Raw genomic sequence first — 13,177 nt, forward strand, 5'->3', positions numbered from 1 at the left:
CGCGAATAATGCTTGACCGGTCACCGGACATTGTAGTCGCAGTAGACGGCTGCAGCACGGCGCCGTGAAGAGGTTGGTACGGTCGAAATTTGTCATTTGGGTTTCAAACCGGTCCGGCAGAAACCGGATAATGTGTAATCGGCCTATCTGTAAAGAGTGTGTGTATGTATTGCCGCGACTAAGTAAAAGTTTATAGATCGGATAGGAAGGATAGGAATCAGGGACACAACGAAGGAAACATCATTAAACGTTGACATCGGCGTTTCTGAGGAACAGGTATAGATGAAGCAGAAGATCAGGATCACGGCTACCTAAGATATCCCGGACGGGGATATCCGATTGTCTGCCTTTTGCACTCAGTGCTCTAGAGAGCTGAGAGCAAAAGGCCTCTGTGGTTGTGATAACGAAAAATAAATTGTGGACGGGACGAAGTTTGCCGGGTCAGCTAGTAAAATATAAAATGTGAAATTTATCAATTTTGATTCAGGTTTTGAAAGCGGTCATTTGATCGCTCTGGTATGCTTAAAGTTAAAGAGAAACTCTCGTATGTAAAAGTAATTGTTCCCTGATAGACTTAACAGTAATTGTAAGTTAATACTAATTAAAAAATTCTTCTCCCTCTCTACAGGTAAGACACGCTTCCTTTTCCGCATCCGCTTCCAACGCTCCAAGGAACGTTCGCTCGCCGTGATGTGAGGAAAAAACTCAGGAAGAAGTATAACACCATTACCGTAAGACGGCAACAATAATTACCGCTGCCCACCGGCGGCAGCAGCATCTGTGGGTACTTCCACTCCGGATGAACAGGTGCGACAATAAAAAACAACTGCTTACCTACTGTTACCGTGTTCGTTCGCGTGCAACAGTTACTTTGTGTAGCCAGTAATATATGTCAGGTCAGACCAGGCCACACCAGACAAGATCAGCCACCTCCCTTGGTTTGCAGCGCTTTGTCCTGACAAACAGGGGATGGAAAAAATAATAATAAATTGCATCCGAACCAGATTATTCCAAGCGCAGCAGAGCAGCGCATTCACAAAGGACTCCCGGTGACGAGAAGTGGAAGTCACCCCCGCCCCCCGGGTGGGGGAGGAGAAGAGTCAACGTTGGGTTCCGCCTCGGTGAAAAGGGCTCACTTTGTCTCGACCGACAGGACATTTGTTGTGTCGCCACCAGCTAGGGGAAGGAGGAGAGGTGGAGCCGTCTTTGTTCGGGTCGGTTCTGTGCGATGGGATGTAGAAAATGCATTAATCTTGGAATATTTTCTATGATTCTTCAACGGGAGCAAAACGGAATTTCCAATTACTTCCCGGTTGCTCCGAAAGATGCGAGTGGGCCGTTGAATGTTTTATGAATAAGCATCTGCTTCTGGCACTCTGCCGCCTTCAATCATCTGTTTATTGCCTTCCTGGCGCTAATTAGTCTGCCCCTTTTCCTGAAGCACTGCAATGGGGTAAAATAATGGAATACCAAAAAGGTGCTCACCTAACCTTGATCCTAATTATAGCTATCGGAAATTAGGTAATCGATTTTTAGGGGGTTCTCTATTAATTGAAGGTGTTCACCAGTGTTGATTCCCGCAGAACCTCTAGTTTCATGTTGTTGGTCCTCAGTATATCATCGGAGAAGTGTAATCATGTCCGTCACATCGCTGCCTTGATTGAGCGGAACCGGCGCCAAGAGTCGTCGTTGTCGTTGCCCAGTTGATTGATTAAGAATTCAAGTCTCACTTGAGATCGTGCGAGATAAACAATAATGGATGGTGTAATCATCTCCCGTCCAACTGATTACGCCCACCCGCGCGTGGGTGTTATATAATATGTTGTGATGGCATGACAATGGACATCGTTCTGCGTCATGAAGGAAGCACATGTTTTAATCAGTTGAACAATTCCTCGGGCAAGCGCAATTGATTGACAGGAAATGGGTTAATGGACGTGTCGAACATTTGCCAATTGGTCTGATTAAGCATCGTTCGTTCCCACGGGAGGATGAGTTGCTAAATAATGCTACAATCGTTCCGAACCAATAGGCCAAATTGTGCCCAACACACACAATTGCAGAATTACATAATCGTTTCGCAGCAAATTTCCTCCCCCTAGGGATGGACTGTCACGTCGTGAAGGATTTTGGGGTGGCCATAATCGGAACAGACACGGTATGGGGTGGGCCGATCACGAAATGATGATAAAGATGATGGTGATTACCGGTTTTATTCGATAGGGGGAAAAAAGGAAGACGACAGGCACAAGAATGCTCTCTTCCCACCCACTACAATTACACCCATCAACGCCCTCTCATTCATCTTCGTGAGCCGCCGAGAGGAATGAACCGAGTATATCAGCTCGGTTTGGAAGATGGAATTATGATGGTGGAATACTGATGAGATGCCGCCGCTTTTCGAGGTGTGTTCATCTTTTGTCAGCGAAAATTTTGGCGACGGAGTTTCCCTTTTTTTCATCTTTTTTGTTTGGTTCAAATCCGGGAAACGTGATTGATAGTTATCAAACACCTGGATTGTCGTTGCTTAGCTCTGGATCAGCGTAGAAATTAGGGTCTCATTTGGTAACAACTTTCGCAATACTTGTGGTCGTGATGAATTACTGGTCGGCGTGGATGAGTGAGATTATCGGCAAAGGTTATTAGCCGCCAATCAGCGCCAATCCCTCGCGATCCCCTAGTTTAAAATTCTTAAGCTTCAGATAAGATCGTTGATATATTTTGTGCTTTGATCTTTGGCATAAACAATATACCACTTATTCAAAGAATTATTGCAATATTCTACGTTTACCAATAGAATGAGTACTCGAGGTTGCTTTTTTGTCGACATTCACGGCTTCAACACGTTAAGCCCCGAATCAGGGCCCGAAATCTTCGAAGGTGAAAAATGAAGACCGACTCTACTCTCAGTAGCTTCGCTTCGACTAGAACTGCTTCGGCAGTCGCCCACAACAAAAAGTGACTTGACTAGAAAATGAATTGACTAGCGTTGATTAGCGAGGATGACTGGTGAACTAGTCCAGTCAGTGGTTATTTTAACTGACGCGACTAATGAATACAAATTCGCCTCGTCATTCAACTGACTTCAATCCACACTTCCATTTCCCCCTGACACTAATTTTTCTACCCGCGTACGCAATCTTATTTTAACGTCCATAAAAAGAGGAACGAAAACATGATTTCTGATGTAAAAAAGAAGTTACTCCATCAATGGACGGTTTATTGTCTACCCATCGTGCACTTAAACCAACTAACTTAGACATTTATCAGGTATGCTATAAAGGTCTTCGCGTTAGTATTAGTAAATAGCGTGCAAAATAGCGCATACACACTGCACGCTATTTAATACGTGTGAGTACAGTGATGCTTCTGAATTTGGACGCTTTTTTGACGTAGGACTACGTCTAACCGGAAGATATAGGGGGTGAAATGGAAATCTAGGCACTGAACAAGTAGGAAAAAATGCAAGATTTGGAACGCTTATAACTCGAGCATTTCTCAATAGATCGCAAAGGTTTTTGCATCAATTGATAGGAAATATATCTACGCATCTATCATAATGAATAACATTTCATTTTTCTTGAGATAAATAATTGAATAATTGTGAAATATCAAGCATTGTCCAAATGCACTATGTGCCCATTTTTGATTGGTCCATTTTGTGCTCCTCAAATCGTACCGACCAAAACGGGCAACCAGAGCAGCAGCGAAATAGAATGAAGCACGATTGGAAAGGAAAAAGAAAAAAAATGAACGAAACATTGGTCGCAGTCTCACACATGCGTAATTCTCGGGCCAGCCAGTCAGCTTAAAAATCCCCGCTCCGCTGCCGTAACGATCATTTTCATTCAAACCGTACACCACATCGGTTCGCATCACAACACATCAACAAACCAACACAATCAGCCATGTCTGGACATGGTAAAGGAGGAAAAGTGAAGGGAAAGGCAAAATCCCGCTCGAACCGTGTTGATCTGGAGTTCCCCGCAAGGGTAGCTAGGCCGAGCGCGTTAGTACCAGTGCACCAGTCCACCTAGCCGGCGTTATATAGTTTCGGCCGCCGAAGTGATCGAGTTAGCTGGCAATGCTGCTCGTGACGATAAGAAAACCCGCATTCGAACAGAACACATTCGGTTCGGTGGACATCAAGACAACAGGCAGTTGCAGCGAGTGGCGAATGGAAAACGCAATCGCAAAACGGCATCAGGTATCAGAAGAAAAAATTTTGTTCTTTATACAAACTGCTTTGGTGGCAAATCCAGAACAAGGCGGCATCGAGGGCGTTCGAAATAGTTTTTTTTCAAAACCACGAGTACTAAATTTTCTAAATTGGAACCATTCCATAAAACAAGGCGCTTTTCAGGGCCATTAAACCTTCCAAAAAAGAGTTTAGGAAATACAGTTCAATGCTTTCTAAAACAATATCCAAAATAATAATAAAACACAAATTGATTTTTTCATAATTTGTTTGCCAGGATATGATGAGTATGTGAATTTGGCAGTTGTTCTGAGCTTATTGATTTTCACCAATTCTTAAATTGCTTCTAGATTGAAAGTACAGTAATTTACACTTATCTCGACATTTAGCTAATTGGACCGACCTGTAATGCGACATATTTAGTTGGACATTTTTGTAAACATAGAGTTCGGGGTCCAAATTATGACCCCACATTGATAGTCGACACTGTACCACTGTCATCGCAAATGTTCAATTACAGGTTAAAATTACCTCCAATCCGGCACTGAGTGGTTGTAATGCGACGTGCCATTGAATGTAATTTACTGTAAAATATGTCACAAGCTGGATGGGAAGAAATTTTCCAACTGTGAAAGCTGTAGCGAGTGGCAAATACAATCGCTAAACAGAAAGGTTTAGCCGAACAAGATGGGGATATCGAGTGATAACAAAACAATAAGCTCTTTAGATTGAAGATAATTTTGTGATCCTGAAAAGGACCCTTTTTAGCCTGCGTGTGAATCCAACGAGCGAGCAAATCGTAATGAATGTATTTTTTTGCCATCGCTCCCTTTTAACGCTCATTCGTTCGTCTCGTTGGACTCGCCCCTCTGGCTGAGTCTGCCGATTTGTCTCTATCCTGTGAGTGTGTACCTCTAGAGTATAAAACACGCGGACCCCAAAAAAATATCTTATTTTATTTCAAACCGTAAACCCGTGTTGTTGTACGTCATCAGCATCGTGGACGTAACAAAGGAGGCCAAGTTAAGGGAAAGGCAAAGTCTCACTCGAACCGTGCAGGTCTCCAGTTCCCTGTTGGTCGCATTCACTGATTGCTCCGCAAGGGTAACTAGGCCGAACGGATTAGTGCCGGAGCACCAGTATACCTAACAGCGATTATAGAGTTTCGGCCGTCGGAGTGCTCGAGTTGGCTTGCAAAGCTGCTCACGACAATCAGAAAACCCGCATCAAGAACAGAGCAGCTTCGGTTCGGCGCTCATCAAGGCAACAATTAGTTTCAGTGAGTGGCAAAGTGTTTCTCCGGCACGTCGCATTGAATGTAATTTACTGAACAACATGTCACAAGCTGGATGGGAAGAAATTTTCCAACTGTGAAAGCTGTGGCGAGTGGCAAACGCAATAGCAAAACAGGAAGGTTTAACCGAACAAGATGGGAATATCGAGTGATAACAAAAACACAACACCAAAGGTTCTTTTCAGAACCATCAACATATTCATAAAGAGTAAACAGTAAACTAATCCATTTTTCAGGTAGATAGGTAGGTATTCACGTAGGAGAAGAAAATAAAACAATATATTTAAAATATATATTTAACAAAAGCTGTCCCTTTTGTATAGTCCTACGTCACTCCGGTTATGTCCCCGACATTACCCACCCGTCTTTTTATCCGGACACTTTTTCATTACATTCAATATGATGCCAAACCCATGACATTTTTTGCATGTTGAATTGATGTGACTGATAGTTACTATTGTGTCAATTTAGTTTAGTGTCAAACATAGTACCTAGCTGTTAACAAAAAAAAATGTTAAAAATCAAAAATCAATGTGAACTTCACAAACCCATGTCCGGAATAAAAAGCACATTCAGAAAATGATTCTAAATCCGGATGGTCAAATTGACGATTAAATTTCTCATTGAAGGAGTGGCATAAGGGTATCTTAGAAGCCTTAGTATGGAGCAGAGTTGCAAAATCTCACACTCACTTTACTGACAGCGCAAGATATTGAGATAACATCAAAATCAATCACCAATGCCCCTGCAGTTCATGACAAATGAACCAAACTTAATTACATGCAACCGACACTCCGTCACGTGGAACATTTGGTTTTTGCATTATTCCCCACACTCATTCGTTCCACTGTCTCACTGAGAATTTACGCCCGAAATTTTCATACGCATCTTCGATCAGCTGACAGTGGAAGGGAACAAAATTCCATACAAGGAAATATCATCTCACTGACACCGCGTCACACGTTTAAACGCTTGTTCGTGTGTATGTTTTCCTGGTATGTTTCTAGCCCGGTTCCATTTTTGTGCCGCTTATTGCACACACATCGATGGGCAACGGCACATTTGAGTGCTGAGTTTATAGGTGTGTGACCAACGAAAATTTCACCAGGACGCAATGAAAGGTGATATTTTCGGCTTGAGCATTCACTGACATCGAGAATGAACTGATATTTCTGTTGATGGAACGAAAACTATATCAAAACAAACGAGATGGTGAGCCAGCGGTCATAGGCACAGCGGCACCGCGATAGAAAGAAGTGAAGAGTGTCGGTAGAGATATTTTGCACTGATAAAAATTGCTTTTCGATTTCAACATGTTCTTTCGAAATTTTGCATCCTTGGTATGGAGTATGGAGTGTGGAGCAAAGATAAATTTTTTGTAAGTGAATTGAGCTCTTCTGGCACTAGTCGTGCTGTGACTCTTCGGATGCTCAAAGTATAACGAACGGTCTCGTGAGAGATATTGAATTCACGGGCTAGCTCTCTCAAACCTATATGACGATTTCTGAGCACTATTCCTTTTATTTTGTCAATGTTGAAGATGAAGTGCTGGATTGCCGTCCTTGACGTGGCAAATCGTTCATCTTTGCTCGGCCCTTTTTGGATGATTTATATTATTCATACAGCCGTGTTTACGACCTTGTTGAGTCACCAAATGTATTCTGCAACCTTTTCAACGTTTCAGAACATGAAATTTTGTTTGCAACACAAAATTTCACACAATATCTTTGACCAATAAATTTGTCCATATCAAAAATCGCCGTGGAAAAAATGTTAACCAGATCTTAATGACGCTAAGTGGGAAGAAGGAAAAAAAATTCAAATTCCCGGTATATATTTGACAGAATGTAGCTACTATTTAGTCAAATTTCCGACTGTTCTTCATTAATTTCCAACTTGATCATTTCAATTTGTGTACCGATGGAGAACACGTCAATGAGTGCGATAGCGGATATTTTCATCCCCTGCCTTCACATGTTCGCTTATCTGTATCTCGGGCTTTGGACGCCGGAAAATGCCTCGATGTCTCCATTCGAATTCCATCGCTTACCTCTCCGAAGAGCGACAAACGTTATTTCATTTTCACCTTTTGTGCCGTGATGGGGGAGGCTCTCCTTTGGGGCGGCGACGTGAGTGAAGTGGAGGGGGAAACAAGGACAGGAAAACAATTCCCAATGAAGACAGTGTGTTTCCCCGGGATGGCTCCATGATCTAGATAACAGGATGGAAAAAAGCACTTTCCCACATACGTGTGGGGGTGGCAGGCTGTGTGTGTGCTTTTTTGCGTTGAACGTGAGCTGGTGGAAATTTAATTCCATGTAACCTCTCGGCCTTGGAAGAGTTGGAAGAGGCAGGCAGTGTAATTCTAGGAAAAAAAAACAAAACCTGCCTCCGCTTCAATTTAACAAACACAAAAGTGCGAGGTGCGGGTGTGGCACATAAAAGTCACAATACCTTCATTAACAGTGCCTTTGCTAATGACAACAATGAAGATGTGGCTCATGATGAGTTGCGCTCTGTCATCTTCCTTTCCGCTTGTCAACGGCATCTGTGCCCTAGTAGAAGACCAAAGCAAAGGTCGAAATGCGTAGCGTCACGAATTTCTTCAGTGTTATCGAATCACCGGGAATAAGTGATAGTCGCTAGGGGCAAGGTCTGGGGAGTAAGGAGGATGCTCAAACACAGTCTATTTGAATTTTTTCAATTGCTCTTGTGTTACGCGAGCAGAATGGGGCCGCTTATCGTGGATGAGGAACACTCCTTTCGTCAATAAACCTGGCCTTTTGTTCTTAATCGCGGTGCTTAATCGGTCCAAAACTTCACAATAGTACGGTTGTTCGGAATACCTGAATGATGGAAACTCTTTATAGCAGCCCTTTTTTAGCGGCAGCTTAAAGCTGTAAATAAATTTTATTTTCAATAATTATATAATATAGTTCTTTATAAATTCATACAAACTGTAGTTTCCCTTAACAAATTCTATGGCAGACAAATTATTCAATTGATTTGCTGATCGTTTTGCATCAAATCCTGGCGAAATTCAAATTTTAGTTGTAAATCACATTTTACATCCTATAGACCTTACTTTTCTTTATAATTTCTCGTCTTTTCGCCTCTTTAATTTCTGGTTTTATTCTCACTTTCAATATATAACTTTCGCTTTTGAACTTCTAATATCTTATAATTTCACCTTTGTTCTTTTTTCTATTCATTGGTTTATATCTCCTGCTTTATCGACCATCAATCGACCAATCAAAATTAGGACGAGGACTAGGATAGGATTCTAACGATGGGCATTATCACTACCCTGCGGTTTTGCGTCCAACAACGGTGATGAAACAGGCGTTCGGCGGTCAACGATTCGATAACACTGAAGAAATTCGCGACGCAGTTACATCGTACTTCAAAAAGTTGGACGCCACGCTCTTCGCCTTCGGAATAGAAAAACTCGTGCCACGCTATGATAAATGCGATTATGTAGAGAAATAGAAAACAAAACGTAGATTACGAAAATCACCTTGTTTTTGTCCTAACTTTATTCTTTCGCGATTTCTGAGGCACTGAAACTTATTTTTTGAACGACTCTCGTAGTATGCCAACACGAATTTTAGCCAGATTATTAGCCGAAATGGCAAGGTTGCCAATTATTGAACTGTAAATCAGCCGATCGTTTCGTATTTTTCATTGATACTTATGAATTTTGAAATAGTCTTATAGAAACTGGGCAGCTGAAATTATCATATTTAAGCACAATAAATAAACAAACAACTTTTTTGAACGATATTGACGTTAAATATACTTTATTCTAAGCGTTCTACGATGTATGAATGTATCTTGTTGAAATTCTAACTGTTTGTGTTGCAGCGAAATATAATCGGGGTGGTCTTATAGAAGTTGGACATAGTGTATGTATAGTGTATAGTGTAGTCACTCACATATATCATGCTAAATGGGATAGGTTTACGCGTTTTTTTGACGTGGGACTACGTCTAACCGGAGTATATGGGGGGTAAAATGAAAACCTAAACACAGAACATGCAGGAAAAAATTAAAGATTCCGAATGCTTACAACTCGAACATTTCTTACTGGATCGGAAAGATGTTTGCATCAATTGATTTATTTATATTTCTACGCTTTTATCGCAATTAATAAAATGTTATTTTTCATTAGATAAACAATTGAAAAACTGTAAAATGTTAAGCGTTATCTAAACGCCCTAACTGCCTTGTTTTGATTGGCCCGATTTACGGTTTCCCTAACACAGACATCAAAACCAAGGAGTCTGAGGAAATTGGCATTGCAAATTCATACAAGTCGGGGGCATTTTTGTTCCGTCTGGAATGTGTTTGCCTAACATAGACTTCAAAACCAAGATGTCTGGGGAAATCGGCTTTGCAAATAAATGCAAACTGCGAGTACTTTTGTACTCGCTTGCCTTTGTGCAAACTAGAATATATTTCCTTAACACGGTCTCCTAAACTTAGGGACCTGGGAAAATCGTACAGACACTAGAGGCGAATGAACTTTCAGGTTTAAATCCTCTATAGTATAAAAAGTAGAAGTTGTTGATTCATGCAAACCGGAGGTACTACTGCACCCGCATGTTTTCTTTGTACTCCGAAAACTGTTTTTCTAACACGGATTACAAGAACGGATACGAACCTAACGCTTTGGCTCGGTTATTCAAGATTGCATTGAATGATATGCCTTCATATGTTCTGCTCACTGAAATGATTGCTAAGCTTAGGTAGTCCCACGTCAACCTTGCGGTTATATTATAGATATAACCCACCCATTTTTTTGTCCGAATTCGTTTAAGCCATTATTGAAATAAAGGGTGTGTCACATCAAATTGCATCACGGAAAAAACGCTGTGGAAATTTAATTTTTAGGAATTATATCTTCAGCTTTCGCTTATAATCAGATAAGAGTGTATAGATCACGTTGGCCATGCTTCACTGTCAATTTTTCGTAAATTTGGAAAAATGTCATCGAACGAAAAAGAGCGTCGTGAATTAATCCTGTGCACTCATTTCGAGAATTCGGAGTTGTCACATCGGGACATCGGTAAGATGCTGGGAATCGTCCAATCCACGGTCAGCAGAGTACTAACACGATACTTCGAGAACCTAACCATCGACCGGAAGGTGAAGAACGGCAAAAATGGATGCTCCGTCAGTGAAAAAGATCACAAGCGCGTAGTTAAGGAGTTTAGACGTGATACGAGAAGTTCGGTCCGGGATGTCGCCAATAAGCTGAATTTGTCAAGTTCATTCGTCCAGCGGACCAAGCAGCGGGAGGGCCTGTGTACATACAAGGTTCAGAAGGCTCCTAACCGCGACGAAAGGCAAAACATAGTGGGGAAGACGCGAGCCCGGAAGCTGTACACCGAAATGCTGACGAAACCGCATTACCTGGTAATGGACGACGAAACCTACGTCAAAGCGGACTTTCGTCAGCTGTCGGGCCTGTTGTTCTTCTCCGCAGAGGACAAATTCAGCGTTCCGGAGGAGATTCGCAAGCAGAAACTATCCAAGTTTGCCAAAAAGTACATGGTGTGGCAAGCGATCTGCTCTTGCGGAAAGCGGAGCGCCCCCTTCGTGATGACCGGCACGGTAAACGGGCAGGTTTACCTTAAGGAGTGCCTGCAGAAACGCTTACTACCACTATTGAAGCAGCGCGAGGGCCCGACCATCTTCTGGCCGGATCTCGGTTCGTGCCACTATTCAAAGGACGTGTTGAAGTGGTACGAAGCCAACGGGGTCACCTTCGTGCCAAAGGAAATGATCCCGCCCAACGCGCCTGAGCTTCGCCCAATAGAGAAATATTGGGCGATTATGAAGCAGGCCCTCCGGAAGAACCCAAAAGTTGTCAAATAGGAGGCGGACTTCAAGAGAAAATGGATTTCTGTTCAAAAAAAAACTACAACCTGACGTTGTACAGAACCTTATGGACTGGGTAAAGAGGAAGGTGCGAGCATACGGGCTTGGGCTCGAAGTATGAATAAAAAGAAAATGCCAAAAGTTATTTAATAGTTTTTATTTTACTGTCTAAAATTTTCAAAAGGATCGGTCTACTGGGCGAATTTCTACAGCGTTTTTTCCGTGATGCCATTTGATGTGACACACCCTTTAGAAATAATGAATAATGATAAAAGTCATGAAAATCCTCAAACATAAGGTGACTATCAATACGGTATCTGTAGCCAATAGTTATACTACCAAACGGCAGGTGACCACTTTTGCTCCACTGACCAATTCGTCCCCACTACCCCAACCTTAGATCAATATTTCCTTTCTTACACATTCAACTCAGACCAATTGGTCTACCATTTCAACTAAGTCTGGCGCAATGTTCGTAGCAACAAATTTTACCCGGAATGGTTCATAGAGCCCCCGCGTGCTATGCTGGCTTTGAATCAAATTATTTTAAAGCTCAGAAGATCATAGAGTCAATGTGCTCCATTCATATCAGTATAAAAACCCAAATAACCTTGCTTCCGTGTACATCAATTGGATATTAGTTTCTCATGATCACTCAAAGCATTTTTGACGTAGAACTACGTCTTTCGTTAAAGGTGCCTAATCAGAAAATAGGTCAGGTTTTTATGAAATAAAGTTAACGTTAATAACTATTTTTCCCTAAGAATTGTTCGTTATGCTATACATTACAATCCCATAGTGTATATGGTGTATATGGTTTAAATTGATGAACATTGGAAGTATTCCCATTTCCTCTTACATTTGTTCTGTCCATTTGAGTGCTTTCCCGAACAGAGCTGTCTATAACGAGCAACTTATCGACGAGCAACGAAAGGGAAATCGTAAGATTTAATGTCTCCGTGAACAAAGGAAAAGAAGAAGAACGAAGGGAAATATTTACCTAGAGTATAAACAGTGGATCTCGCTGAGGCAAACTGTCAGTCTTCGTGAGGACACCGACTGAAAAACATCGTTGCTGGGCGAGTTGGACGGTGAGGGATTGAATGCCTTTCTCAAGGCAATGGGGGTGGAGGAGTAATACGAGGAAAAAGTAAAGTGTTCCAAGGGCCTTTTTGAAGGCTAGAGACGAATGAACTGAAGAAGTTTAAAGTCTCATATGACTTAGTTGCGGTTGAGCTGTGGACTCGACCAAATTAATGACTCGCTGATGTGTCTAGCATTGCAATCATCGCATTAAACTGACGCCATTGCATTAAGGTTCTGAGCTACACAATTGTGTGGGGAATCATCAAGCTAGGCTATCGTCAGCTCACCAAGAAAATAAATGTTCTGGAATTTTGTCTGTGATTTGGTTTCGTATGACGGTACCAAAACTCTCTCCACAAAGGCTGACAGCTAAGCTGATCTAGACCGGCAATCTTGACAAATAGGGCTTCTGTTGAGAAGAGCAGAAAACGGAGGTAGATGTGTGTATATTTAATTGATTCTGAGACACCGTGCCCGTGCGGTCGAGGCGACTGGGATTTCTTTTACGTTCTAACAAGAGAGACAACGACCGTCCTCTTCCGTGTCTCAAAACTCACTCCTCATTTATTTTCTGTCCATATAATTTATACATGCATTTCCTAAAATCTATTATCTCCTCCTCGAGGTAAAACAATAATTCAAAAAGGAATTCGAGATAAGATAATAATCTATCCTAAACCTAGACCCTATCTCTTTTAACATGCACAAAACAAAAC

The 13,177-nt window shown here is 41.8% G+C and overlaps 1 protein-coding gene across 2 annotated transcripts in view; it reads left to right on the forward strand.

Moving 5' to 3' along the window:
- LOC129763494 (frequenin-1) overlaps positions 1 to 13,177 on the forward strand; it is a 357,142-nt gene that overhangs the window by 45,230 nt on the left and 298,735 nt on the right. The window contains exon 1 of one of the 2 annotated variants that reach the window (XM_055762618.1): positions 671 to 807. The exons of the other annotated variant lie outside the window; for it this stretch is intronic. The gene's annotated coding sequence lies outside the window, so the exon portion shown is untranslated. Of the gene's footprint in view, positions 1 to 670; positions 808 to 13,177 lie in introns of those variants that run through there. 2 annotated transcript variants of the gene reach the window in all.

Source organism: Toxorhynchites rutilus, chromosome 1 (assembly GCF_029784135.1).
Source record: "Toxorhynchites rutilus septentrionalis strain SRP chromosome 1, ASM2978413v1, whole genome shotgun sequence".
NCBI lineage: Eukaryota > Metazoa > Arthropoda > Insecta > Diptera > Culicidae > Toxorhynchites > Toxorhynchites rutilus.